This window comes from Thamnophis elegans, chromosome 8, assembly GCF_009769535.1.
Source record: "Thamnophis elegans isolate rThaEle1 chromosome 8, rThaEle1.pri, whole genome shotgun sequence".
NCBI classification, from domain to species: Eukaryota; Metazoa; Chordata; class Lepidosauria; order Squamata; family Colubridae; genus Thamnophis; species Thamnophis elegans.
Window position 1 is genome coordinate 15,062,897 of NC_045548.1, and position 14,339 is coordinate 15,077,235.

The window sequence follows — 14,339 nt, forward strand, 5'->3', positions numbered from 1 at the left end:
TCCTCCTCCGTCTCCACCCTTCGCTGGTGCCGCTGTCGCCCAGCCGCCACTGAGAGCGCCCCTCCAGAAACCCTCGCCCACCCGTGGCTTTTGAGGCCAGCCGCTACGCTCGCTCTCTTTGAAGAGGGAGGGATTCCCTGCCCTAACTTCCGATCCTTCCCAGGCCTGGATCTCTTTCCCTCCCCCCGTCCCCGCTCTGTTTTGTGGTGGCTGGCCGGGGCAAAGAAAGAATGGAAGCTGGCTTAGTTAGAATCGCTTCTGGTAGCCAAAGGGGAAATGCGACCTGGAACCACAAGTTTTCCTCCTCTCCCCTTCTTCCGTCTCTTAGGGAAAAGTAACGCTGAAGACATCTCTCTGGTACCGGGCTGCATCGCTACTACATCCACTGACCCGTTCGCCTGCGTCCCGGTCCTTCGAGCGCTCCCAACAAAATCTGCAATTCTCCCCACCCCGGCCTGTTTAGGGTCTTTCTTCCCCTCTTGTGCACCGACACTCCTCCTGCCACCCCCGTGTCAGTGTTTTGCAATCAGTGCTTAATTTCCCTGGTTTCTATTTGATATCTCTCCACCTCCGGTGGATCCTTTTCCGCGAGAAGCGGATGGCGGACTTCCTGAGCCTCTCCCCTCCGGGTAGCCCCGCTGGAGGTCAGGCAGCAAGCGCCCTCCTCGCGGGAAAGGGGCCTTAGGGGGGTTTGTGTAAAAAGGGGTTTCTCTCAACCCCTCCCCGCTTACTTTATTTTATTTTAGCTTTCGTTCAATCTGTCGCTGGCCCTTCAGGGTGTCCAAAACTGGCTTCCCTTCCTGGGACGTTGGCTTTATTGGATAAACTTTTTGCCTATAGACCGTATGATTCAGCGAGTTCATCTTATTCGGCTTTTCTTGCCTCGCCCTCTGCCCTTTTGTAGTAAAACAACATAAATTTACGCTTCTCGATTCGAGTGACCTGCTTTCTGCGATGGCGTTGCTTTTTCTCCCCATTCCTCCTTAAAAAAAAAGGAGACATGCACGTTTTCAGACCGCGTCAATATTTAGATTTGACCTCCAAATCTAAAAAGGCTCATTTAACACTTATCCCTCCCGCCCCTCGGGTCCAGTTCTTGGCTCTCTATACCGAGAAAGTAACCCCCTCCCCCAAATAGCCTTTCTTCTGATTTTCACACCGCGTAGCAATTTGGGGCGTGTGTAGTTCGGTTCCCAACCCACTTCTCTTGACTTTCTCTTTCACTGTTCCTTATTCTGCCGTTAGTTTTTTTTTTGTTTTCGTTTTTTTTTTAAAAAAAATGGTTCTGCGGATTAGCGTGAAGGGAAATCCAGCATTTAGCCCTCCGGACTGGGTTATCCTTAGCATCCTTTTCTTCTCAGGTGGGAGGCAGAAAGAGAGGCGATTTCCCACGATGCTGGGAGAGGAGAGAGCGGTCTACAAATCAGGGCCAGAGTTTTGGAGCGGGTGTTGTCACACCAACAGGCCCTTTCAGTCCCGGCATGTGAAAATGGGGGGAGGGGGGAGCTAGGAAGGGCGTCCAGGTGAAGGCGGGCAACAGGCTCTGCTTTGCAAAGCCCTCTCAGCTGGGACTGGAGAATTCAAGGCAGGCTGATGTTTCTGTCGACCACCCTGAAGAGGGCGGAAAGGGGGGCCTGGCTCTTTCGTTTGGCGAGGACCTTAAGCCCATTTACGGGGAAGGGAAGGCCCCTTGGAGTCAATGACATCCATTTGCAAGAAAAGAACTGAACCTCGCCTTAGCGCGTGCCTCGAGATACCTTCTGCCTCCAGAGGCAACAGACCTGCTGTTCCCAGCCGCCCTATTAGAACGGAAATAGATGCCCATTTTCAACCCGGCCAGGTCGTTTCTTACGGTCTCCAGAGTTTCTCTCCAGTCACAAAGGCTAGTCTTCTTTGGATTTAAGGAAATCCCCCTCATTTTAAAAGGAGCGGGCGCTCTTGTTTTGTTTCCTTGAAAACAAATTCTACCCCGATTTTGGAGAGAAATGGGAAATTTTTTTTTAAAAAAATGACAAAGCTTAGAAAAGGAAACGGGGAAGGGGGGGGGGAAGTCCAAATCAGAATGCACAATGTACAAATGACTTAAAAAGGAATCCTTGGCAGATATTTTTTTTTGCCAGAGCAACATTTGCAGAGTTTCAGATTGTGAATTGATCATACTGTATTTGGAGAGGTTCGCTTTAAAGCGCACAAAATCTGTTTGTTTGTTTGTTTCTAGAGAGAAGAAGAAGGGCGAGGGCAATCCCTGCGTTTAAGGATTTCTGAAGTTTTGAATCGCTTGGGGGCGGGAAGACAAAACAACACCCCTTCCCCTTCCTCGGATTTGGGGGTGGGGTGGGCCACCTCCAGAGGAAAGTCTTTTATGTGCAGGATCAGTCATCCTCTGTAACTCACACTTGCTTGCCTGCTTGCCCCCCTCCCCGAAACTTTCTCAGATCTCGCTAGAAAGCAAATGTGCCAAATCCGGTGGCTTCAAACTTTGAAAGGCTGATTTACAAGCTCAATCCTCTGCGTGTTTACTCGAGAGTAAATATCCATGGATCCGGAGATGCTTATTCGGCTAGTCTAGTGGGCAGGAAGAGTATTTGCAGCAGAAAACCCACCTTAGGCTGCCAAGAATTCCAACTTTATAATCTTAACAGCCTTTCAGCCGGTTTCCCTGCCTGTACAACGCGCGCGCAAGCACGCCCAAACGTATGCGTGGTTCCCCCCCCCTCCTCTTCCATACAGAAACTTTTGTCCAACCTTCGTTTTTAATCTTTAAGCCGAAATAAAAGAAGCCAAATGTGTTCCTCAGTACAAACCTATTTTGGACGGTAGATTAACTGAACATCTGCACGCGGATTACAGCACCAGCCTCGACACAGAAAAAGAGGCTGACTAATCTGTAAAACCTAACTAGGGAGCATGAACGTGTGGATATCATTTGCATCCATATTCCTCACCCCCTCGAGGGGGGCTGGGGCGCTACGGAAACGCGATACCTCAATACTTAATAGGTGTGTGTGTATGGGGGGGGGAAGGAATCCTCATCAGACCCAAACTTGCTTCTTCCCCTCCCCCCCTGCAATTAAATCTAATCTGTTAATTGTCCTTCTTTCTGCGACGGCGTTTCCATCTGAAAAGGAGACGCGTAATCATTTTGTCTGCTTAATAATAATATTTTTCCAATTAGGGCAGTATTTTATTATAACATTAATGGGGCACACAATTAAGCCGCTTCCGTTTATTTGTGGCACTGGGAAGCGGGGTAGGAGAAGGGCGGCGGCGGCGGCAGGAAAGGGAGGGGGGCGGGGAAGGCAGCCGATCTGCAAGATTGATTTCTCAAGAGGAAAAGGGCTAAAGAGTTTAATCTCCCGTGTGTATATGCATAACTAGCTATCTAACGCGAGACTCTGGTTGGAAAACCCCAACGCCTTCCGAGAGAGACTCACGTGTACCAAAAGTGGGTTTGACAGTTCCCGGAGATATCCTCAGACACGGGGACTATTTTTTGCGGGGGGGGGGGATACCGGGTTTGATCTTTACAGGGGTGGGGTAGATAGCCAGTTTCCCCATTGTAAGAATTTGCTTTAGGCGCTTTTTTCTTTTTGGTCTTCCTCCAAACACCCTCCAGATCGTCTCTCTCTCTTTCCATCTCTCCAGTCTCTTTCTCAGGCCTCCCACACCCCGTCCTTTATTTTTCCTGGGAAAACTTTGCGGGTCAAGATTCCTTCTCGGGAGTGCGCGCTCGCTTAAACCTTCCAAAACTCCGCGGGGCTGGTTTTTAAAACCCGCGGGAACTCCGTCCACCTTTGAGCGGGAGATATTAGCAGATTAATATTATTATATTGCGGGGGGGGGGGGAGAAGGGGGTAATTGACAACACTACCTTCCACTCCGGAGCAATCAGGATGATAAATGTTTCCATCAAAGGGGGAATCTCTGCTTGGTCTACCGCAGCTTAATCCAAACGGCATGTCAAATGTCAATTATAAAGATGTTTCCTTTCTGTTACGATTTTTGGAGAAGGGGGAAAAGAGTAGCCTATCGCCTAGGCAGAAAGCAGCTACATCTGCCGTTAGATGGATGCAGCCTCTTCGGCACTCAGACTTCCCAAAATCTTACTTTCGCCTCTTCAGTGCCGGCCTAGACAATTTCCCTTTCCATAACATTACAGAATCTTTACGGAAACCGATCAAAATCCCCCTGTAAGGAAAGGGCTACTGTACACTTACTTGCTCGTAGCTTCCGAAATGTTTCGTTTCTGGGCGTTTGTGGTTTCCTTTCCGCATATAAAAAGAAACCTCTGATCGTTTGCAGATTTCATCATAAATAGATTAAGCCGTAAGGAGTGTGGGGGGGGGATTTGTGCGATGGGGAGACCCCGACTCTTAATTCTGGCATAATGATTCACACTGAATCCACGTTAGACATACTTACCTGGAATTCAGTGCAAAGGGTTTTCCAACTGGAATCGCTTCCCAAGCCATTATGATTTGGCACATATTCGCGGGCCGCAAATAAATAAAAAGAATTGCACCCAGTGAGTGTATCTAGGGGTGTGGATTTATCCCTCCACTCTCAGGATATGCTACGCAGTCGTGTGTCAATCCGTACAAATACCCATGTGCACCACACGAAATGGTCCCTGAGAAGTGTTTTTCTGTGTCTCCACACACGCATAATCTATTATGTTAGCATATTCTTTCCCTCTCTGCCCCCCCCCCTCCACCCCACAGACAGACATATGCGATTTTCTTCCTTCGCTCCCCCCTCCCTCCGAAGCCATACGTTTTATGTGCATCTGTTTGCAAGTTATAAGTTATATTTCAGTCACCGTATGACCCGTGCCCTTTGGTGGGAAAACTCGGCTTCTATTTTGTTGCAAATGTGTTTTTCAGGAGATTCTTATTAGCTGGTATTAATAGATGCACAGGCCTCAAAAGACGAAATCAGCTATTGATAATTGCAAGAAGTATACGGCAGCTACTGTATCGATCGGCTTGTCCCTTATTCCCCTGGTATGGGAGAGATAAGAAGACACACTCTTTAGTGCAATATAATTTCTTTTGACCTATCTGCTTGCTACAGACTTATGATGAATAGCCAGAGTGGTTAAAGTCCTTTATCACGAAAGTTGCCCCTTGATATAATATTGATTCTTTATAACTAGCTCCAAACACAAAAATCAACCTGTCCACTTGGCCATGATCATCATCATCAATATCATCACAAAAGCTGTGGAATAAAGATCAGCCGAGGACGGAAAATGCTCTCTATAATCTGCTCTCCTAATCTTTATTTGCTGATGATGAAAAGAAAAGGGTGGGGACTCGGGTAGATGGGGGCAAAAGAGGAGGAGGAGGAGGAGGAAGCTGCTGGCCGTCTGACCCAAATCCCAAAATATTAGATAGACAAACGAGAAGGTCTTTAATTTTTTTTAAAAAGAAAACATCACGAGGGGAAGGGGGGGTCGACTAAGAAAGATAGGAGGAGGGGGAACAACCCTACCTCCCCCGTCATATATTTTAGGGGGAAATACATTGAGAAACTCCTTATAATAAAATAGCATATTTCCTCCTGGGCCGCGGAGAAGCAGAGTTTTTTTTAAAGGAAAAAGAGAGAGAGAGAAAGAAATACGGTTTCAAAACATTCTCTATTCGCGTTCAACACGGGGCCCATTTATATAAATCCATCAATAATCTCAATTATGCGAGAGGTCGGAAGCCTAGGCGATGAGGAGGTCAAAGGCGAATCTAGTTTACAGGGTGCTTAGCACAGACGCCGAGCGGCCGCGCAGAAAAGCCACAGAAAGCCAAAATCCACGCGTGTGCCTTTTGCAGCCTCGCACCGCGCGTCTTCACGAGCGCGGGCTCGCAAAACCCCCACCCTTCGTCTCCACGCGCATTCACACGCTCCGCAACTCTCGCTCAGGGTTTCCCGCGGGTGTTTGTGTGTCTCTGTGTGTGTGTGTGTCTCTGTGTGTTGTTTTTGTTTTGCTCAGGCGGAGGTGACAGACGTGACGTTAGCTCAACCATAATAAGCGCGGGTGCCAGAAAGTGGAGATAGACACGTGGACTCTTGGAGCGAGCGGAGGGAAATCGCGCTCGGTGTAAGCGGCTCCTATTCGGTGGGGTATGGTTACTTTTGCCTTTAACCCCGCTCCACGGCCGTTTCCAGACGGTGGCCGCGGAAGACGAACCCGGGAGCCGGTGGAAAAGGGGCGAAGATCGCGGACACAAACCCAATAAGTTTAGTTCCTGCACGCCAGCTGTCCCGAGGTGCAGCCAGCTTTTGCATTCTAGTAAAAAAAAAAAAAAGAACCCCCCCCCCAAAAAAAAACCTCGAAAGCTCAGCCGCCTGCCGAGGATTTTCTTCCCACTTAGTATGAGAAGTTATTGGCGCACCTCCAGCTCCGGCCCCTCCCCTCTCTTTCCAGCCCCCAGCCAGCTCTCTTCCCATCTGAGCGATGTCTTCCAGGCGCTCGTTTATTGCATTATTATTACTGATTGTTATTAACAGCAACCGCATAACGTCAGGTTAGCGAGTCGGATCGCGCGTAGGTTTCTCCAGGAAAGCCGTGTGTTGGGTTACAAAACGGAGGCAGAGCCTGCGATCCTAGGGAATCGCTGGAACCAAAACCCGTTCAGAGCGGGAGAGATTTGAATGCGCCTGCAGTTCTCCGAAGCGCCTCCAAACGCAGCCGGCTCTGCCTGCCTGCTGCCTTCCGCCCCCTCCTCCCGCCCTCCCCCCCCCGCCCCTTGCAGGGAATCCAGTTTTCACCCAGGGACGCGCTTCTCCTCCGGGCTGGCCGGCCGCCTCTTCGGCCTCCTTCTCCAGCCTGTCCTCGCTCCCCCTCCCGGTTCCCCGCCAGGAGACCCCCCTCCCTGGATCTCCCTGGGGAAGAGGCGCACCGCCCGTCACCTCCGCGATCGCCACCGACGCCCCGGCCAACTTTTGCAGGCTCCCTTTTGCCTGGCTGGGGGGGGCGGGGGCAAAGACTTCCTTTCAGGCGGGGAAGGCGGGGGGGGGGCGGGAGAGACACGCAGGATCGAGTTCCGGGATCGAAGGCCCAACGCCGGAGGTCCTTACTGTGGAATACCAAGAGGTCCTGGCGAGACCGCTGGTCGTGATTCTGGGTCATAAAAGATGGCAGCGCGTTAAAGGCTTTGGGGCTGGGGGAGCCAGGAAGGAAACTTGCATGGTGGCAATAGCTTGGACAGCAACCGTCTCCCTGAGATGGTAGCCAAAGGAAGAGCTGTCAATCTTCTCCAAAGAAAGCCCCTTGGGGTTCTTCAGCCAGGGCTTACACGTGTATTAGCCTTGTAGCTTCAAGGCAACCACAAGGATCAGAAGAGGGAGGGGGATCCAAACTTTTCAAGCAGCTCAGGCTTTTTACTCCTGATTTACATTTTATAAAAAAAATAGTTTTAAGGCATTTTGTTTGGGAAAAAAAAGGGAGACTTGAGAAAAGTACCCAGTCCCATTATGAAAAATGTTGAGGGATTGGCAGGCTACAAGAGGAATAGACAATCTGAGAAGTAAAAAGGGACTTCAAATTACAATGCTCCTTTGATTTAAACACTTTCAGCTAACAGACTTGGGGCAATTCCCCCCCCCCAAACTTTTCAGGGAATTTTCTTAGGGGTTTGATCCTCCATAGTCAACACATCTGATTTTATAGGCATACAGAATTTCTTTTTTTTAGTCATTCTGTCATCTACAGAATCACACATAGTGTCAAGATTCCCTTTTTGATATACACTCCTTCCATTGTCTTTACACAAGACTGCAATCTTACAGTCACTGTACTCTTTCTCTCACACATACAAATGGACCTATTTTATTGAAAGCAAACACGCCAATACTTTGTTCATGTTTACCTTTTTCTTTAAAATAAACATCTGCATCTTCTGTGAATAAGAACTTGGGATCTAAATTTATGATATGCTGTACACAGAAATTACTAAATTTACGCATTACTAAGTAAAGCTCTGTACACATGGATTTTACACGTGTAACTTTCAGAATGTGTCTACATGGATGTCACGTATTTTGTTACTCAATTAAAGCACATAGATTCATGCATCCAGCTATGTGCACATGTACCACAACACAATTTTGCAAGTGTCTCTATGGCTTGTTTGTGACTGGGACCTGGAAAATCTTCTGACACTTGAACTGATACCACACTGACAAAGCTTTGTAAATCAAAAGCTCCTTTTACTCAAAGGTGCATCTCTGGACTCTTAGCTAACTCTGGGTGCTATTGAATTTTGCAAACATCTTCATGTGTCTCTTGGACAGATGTGCAGCGTAGCAGTTCATGACTAACAAAGGTAATACCGGTTAGAATCAATTCATTTTATCTGGTAGAAAAAACAGCAGTGTGAACATCATCTCATCAAATGACACAATATAATTTGATTAGTTAAATAATCAGTGATGTCCAGACATACAGGTCACCTGCTTGCAAATTAGATTATTCTGTTTACTTACTGGCAGTACTTTGATGAAAATATTTTTTAAAAAAATCCTATCTCCCATCCCAATTGATGCTAAGAGCAAACCTCTGATTCATAGCTATTTAGTAGTGTGTATATATTCTGCACAACTTTTAGTGACTAGGTATTTTTGTGCTATATTGGGAGCTGTTCTGAATAAAAAACTAAATATTTTAAAAGGGAAACAAAATGGTACATTGATTTCAAGTTTTACATTGGAGCATGTATACAATAGAAGCCATTGTATTCAATGTATTAATAACAAAGGCCAATCTTTCTGTAGCCAAAAGAGAAGGGGCAATAGAACAATTAGAATCCTGGTGCAAAGATAAAATATAAAGTATAAAGCAATATCCAATGAGAAAATAGCCACAATGTGTTAAAGTTTTTTTAAGTTTTACGGTTACTGCAAAATCCCCATTCCCTCCCAATCAGCTGGGACTCGGGAGGCAGAAAATAGAAGGGGGCGGGGCCAGTCAGAGGTGATATTTACCCGTTCTCCGAACTACTCTAAATTTCTGCTACTGGTTTTCCAGAACTGATCAGAACCTACTGAATACCACCTCTGAGTTATGCCCACAAAATGGATATATATATGTATATATATTTGACAATTTTGCAGGGAAGAAATTTACAATCCTATTTTGTCTAACAGTCATCCACATCACCTTTGCAATAAATACCCTGGGGGTCTCCCTGCTTTTTTTGTGGCAGCCTGAACATCTGGATAAGCATTGCTTATATATGTTAATGTGTATAATAAGGAAAATATAACTAATATTTAATGTATTTGGGCATTTATCAGAGTCAATGAAATTTTCACAAATGTTTGATCCAGAGATAAGTATACTTATAAAACTTAAAGTGAGCTGTATGAATGTGCTCATGTGAACGTTTTAAAGTTAGTAAAACTTTTTGGATTGGATTTAGAAGAATATATTCACTGTGTTTTCAGGAAATGCTCATCCTGTTAAAATGAACAGCTGGGCTTCAGCAACCTAAAGAAGCTAGTTTAAAATGGTAATAGTATAAAGAATGAAAAAAATGTGAAGATGTGAAATATCTTTGTGATATATGATGTGAACCAATTTTGTTGTATTTAAGTACAATGACAATAAAGATTATACTTATACTTATATCTAATTTTTCAGGGATATTTTTAACAAATAGGAGAGTTTCTTATATGGATGCTGAAATAATGCAAGACTGAAAGCACACTGTTGTAGGATGGATTTATATGTGATACTAAACAAAAATTGCTTAACCATAGTTTATTGAATTAACTGCAGTTGACTGAATTCACCAATATGTAAGGATGGAATCTTGATTTAAAACCACAATAGACAAATTTTCACAGCTTCTTTCATCCAGCCTTTATGACTTAGCATGATGTATTTACCCAATCAGGGGGAGAAAATAAAATGGTAAACTGAAATTATATTGCAGGTGTTCTGTATGTAGAGAAGGAAGAAGTATGCAAGGACTATAATTTGGCTAATGTCATTGTGGATACAGGACTATAATTTGGCTAATGTCATTGTGGCCCTGAAGGATTTATTATTTATTATTTACAATGTTCTAATGGGCAAAATGCAAGGTAATTTTGAAACATCAAAATCCATTTTAAGTAACTATGATGGCAAAGTTATAACAGCCACATCACACCAGCACTCTGAAACTTTTCAACTATTAAGATGATTAGGAGAAAAGATCAATCTAACTTGGCAGAAACAAAAAATGAAAAAAAAAACCCCACAGAACAATTAGAACATAACAATGAAGTTGGGTTTTTCACTGCAAAGAATATAATAAAGATACCGTTTAAAAGATTAGAGCTCTTCTCCTAATCTTGCCAGGAAAATGTTAATTTTGAACACCATTTTATACTAAACTCTAGAAGAATCCAAATTTTGGTGAGAGCTATTCCAAACTACTTATTTATTTCTTTATATAGGTCTTTGTAAACAATTTGAAAATGCTTTAGCCTGTCCATGCTGCTGAAATAAATATTGAAGTTGGAGAGTATTTACTTACCTATTTTTTTTCAAGCTTGCAGTAGGTGACAGAGTCAAAATGTATTTTGTTAAACAAAATTTGAACTGTTCATGATACCACCATGCAATTGTGCACATTACAGAGTGTATGTATATCCTGTGCTTTTGCTAATGTCACCTGACAACACTTTCATTCAAGGTAAAGCAATATGGCAGCAAAAGTATTGACTTTCTGTTTTTCTGTCAGCAAAATGTATAAAAGGCTATGGGCTTAAAAAAAACACAGGCAAAATTTATGAAGTGTCACCTTTGGATGGTGAGCATTTATTTAAATCTGTGCAATAATATTCTGATAGTGTGGGTTGGCCATTATTAGCCAGATCTTCACTGTTATGGAGATGAAAATCAATTATTCAATCAAATATTGTCTCCAATTTCTCTCTACTTGCACAGAAAATGAATTTGTAGAGCAAACTAAGCTTTGCACAATGGAATCAGACTCTATTGGGGTTGTTTTTTGTTTTTTGTTTGCTTCCCCAATGATATTTTATAATGAACGATTATAATGTAATACCTATATATATATTTCTAATCTTTATTTAATTTTTAAACAAGTTGCTCTCCATTGCAGAATGTTGGTTGAATTGCTAAATAACTTCAGCTCAATGAAAGTATTACAGAAATAGCATATGCAGGCCTCCACAAATATATTTAGTTCTCCTCTTAGATATACATTTCATACATAGATTTAGATGTCTTGGACTTATTTTGCTTGGCCAAGTTCAGATCAAGAATTAGCTTCCAGATTGGGAAGACAAGAGTGTTTGACCAAGCTTGGGGATTCTGCACAGAGGCACAGAGAGCCGAGGTGGTGCAGTGGTTAAATGCAGCACTGCAGGCTACTTCAGCTGACTGCAGTTCTGCAGTTCGGCTGTTCGGCTGTTCAAATCTCACCGGCTCAGGGTTGACTCAGCCTTCCATCCTTCCGAGGTGGGTAAAATGAGGACCCGGATTGTTGTTGGGGGCAATATGCTGACTCTGTAAACCCTTAGAGAGGGCTGAAAGCCCTATGAAGCGGTATATAAGTCTAACTGCTATTGCTATTGCTATATATACTGTAAGACACTCCATGTATGTCTATGTGCCAAGGGTCACTTTATGGCCAGAATGCATGTCCAGCAGATACATTTGGGTGGGTCAGATCGATATGATGTAACACTTCAGTTCCTTTCTAATTATAGGAAGTGAATTGTGTATATTCAAACATGCTGCTAAAAGTTTGATTGGTTTATACATCAACAAGTAAATGCAAAACTGCTGAGTTCACTTCTCAGTAATACAGACAATGAAATATACATGATAGCTGCAATTCGCCAAGTCTGTGTGTGCTGGTGGTCGAAGACAAAAGGTGTTAAGAAAATCTGGTTCTGAATCCTTTCTCCAATGATCAATTTGAATCAGAACCATAAGTTTCCCCTCCCATCTCCCAGGAAAGTAGAAAGTGCCTCCCTCCTTCCCCCTTCCCTCTTCCTTCCTTCCTTCCTTCCTCCCTTCCTCCCTTCCCTCCTTCCCCCCTCTCTCTTTCCTTCTCCTTCCCTTGACTAATATAGGTCTCTTTTACAAATTTAAGACATTCAAATGGACTTCCCCCAAGATATAGTTAAAGCTTGGGCAGACCAAATGCAGCTTATGAAGCAAGCAGTTGGCAGCATTGAGATGATTACCATTCTCAGAGACAGGGCATGATAGCTCTGAGGCCCTTGGCTATGTGTGCATGTATCAAACTCCTTTCTGCCAGAATTTTCAAGGTCCACTTTGCTGGATGCTCAGAAGACTGGGAAAGGGCTTTGAAGCAGCCTATTGAACCTTTAAGTGATGCAATCCCCATCCCCCCATACTCAATGCATTGACTTCAGAGAAGCACTTCATTTGTTTTCTGATGCATCTCTCACCCATAGTTTGCACAGCCTTTGTAATTAATTCTCCATTCCCCTGCATCAGGGAAACTCTGGTAAATTTAACTTGACAACAGAGAGCTTTCTAATAAAGAATTCTTAGCACTCTTACCAAACTACAGTTGCAGTGATTGTTTGGGAGAAGCCATGATAGTTAAAAATATCAAGTGATATAAGATAGTCATATTATACAGGCCCATTTGTGTGTGTATATGTGTGTACGTGTGCGTGCATGTGTGCACACACTAGTTTTCATAAAATTGCACTTTTGGAACATTAGGCGTTTTCCTGCCATATCCTGAGTGATACTTACAGCAGAACTACAATGAAGAATATTTTTCATGACTTCCATGTGGTATTGTATGGCTGGGCTTGCATTGAACACTGAGAGCATATGCACCAAAGACAAATTCCTTGTGTGTCCAATCACACTTGGCCAATAAAAAATTCTATTCTATAAAGTGATTGTGGCATTTTCAAGATGAGCTGTTTGGAAGCGTAAAGAGACAGGAGTTTGTTATAAAGAAGAACTCACTGACTGGGAATTACAGCTTTAGTTTAGTGCCATTAGTAGGGCATAGCTAGAGACACATAACACCTTGTGATTTTAAAGGCTTAAACAGGAGGCAATGTTCAACTCTTTACATTGGGTTTCTTTGCATTCCAATGTTGCCCCACTACAAATAGGGCCCAGCAATCCTTTTTTGGAGGCAGGAATGGTTGACAGTTGTCTATTTTTCAAGGTATTTTTTGATCCCGCCTTTAGTATTTTTTTTTATAAATAACTCAAGGTAACAAACCAGTGGTGGGTTTCAATTTTTTTTTAGAACCTGTAGGTGTGGCCTGCTTTGTGGGAGTGGCTTGCTGGCCATGTGACTGGGTGGGAGTGGCTTGCCAGCCATGTGTGATTGAGTGGGAGTGGCTTGGCAGTCATATGACTGGGTGGGCATGGCCAACTTGCAAAATGTGGTGAAACTCATTTAACAACGCTCTTGCTTAGCAACCAAAATGTTGGCTCAGAAACTCTGGCATTTGAAGCACGCAAGTCTTAAAGCTGTCAAGTTACAAGACCTTTGCAGCCCTAACCCTTTAGAAAAAAAACCCCAGGGGTGTTCAAACTTGACAGCTTTAAGACTTGTGGGCTTCAAGTCCCAGAATTCCTCCTCTTGCTCTTCATCTTGATGATGTGCAGATGGGCGGGGGGAGGGAGCTGGAACCGTTTCTAAATGGCACTGTAGATTTGTGGAATCTCTTCTATAGAAGAGGTTAGAACTGGCAGGAACCCACCCCTGTAAGCAAACATACCTAATACTCCTTTCTCTTCCTACTCCCCACCTCCCCAACAACTCTGTGAGGTGGGATGGGTTGAGAGAGAGAGTGACTGCTTGCTTTTCATGCCTAAGGCAGGAGTAGAACTCACAGTCTCCTGGTTTCTAGCCTTGTGACTTAACCACTACACCAAACTGCCTACCTGCTTTAAATGAAACCACTCTGTACACATTCCTGCTTAGCTTTCAAATGCTGCTGTCTGCTTTCATTTCCTTCTAGGCAACCCTTGCACTTTGACTGGCTACTTCATATTACTTCAACAAATTAAAAATAATAATAATTCAACCTTGTGCTCATATATGTTTGTGTGTGTGCCCAATGTGATCAGGCAACAGGAAAGAAAGCAATTGGAAGAGTGGGAGGTCACAGCCGCAAGGGGAATTGTCTACAGAAGGAGTGGTGGCCTGTAGTCCAGACTGAATGAATTGTATGTTGCTATCAAACTGTCTCAGTGCACCCAGAATTTTCACAAAAGTTGATGAGAGCTGAGATCAAGAATAGTTTGAAGGGTGCAGTATCTGTCTCCAATTCCACTTTAATGCTATGCTAATTTTAAATTAATAGGAAGTATCTGT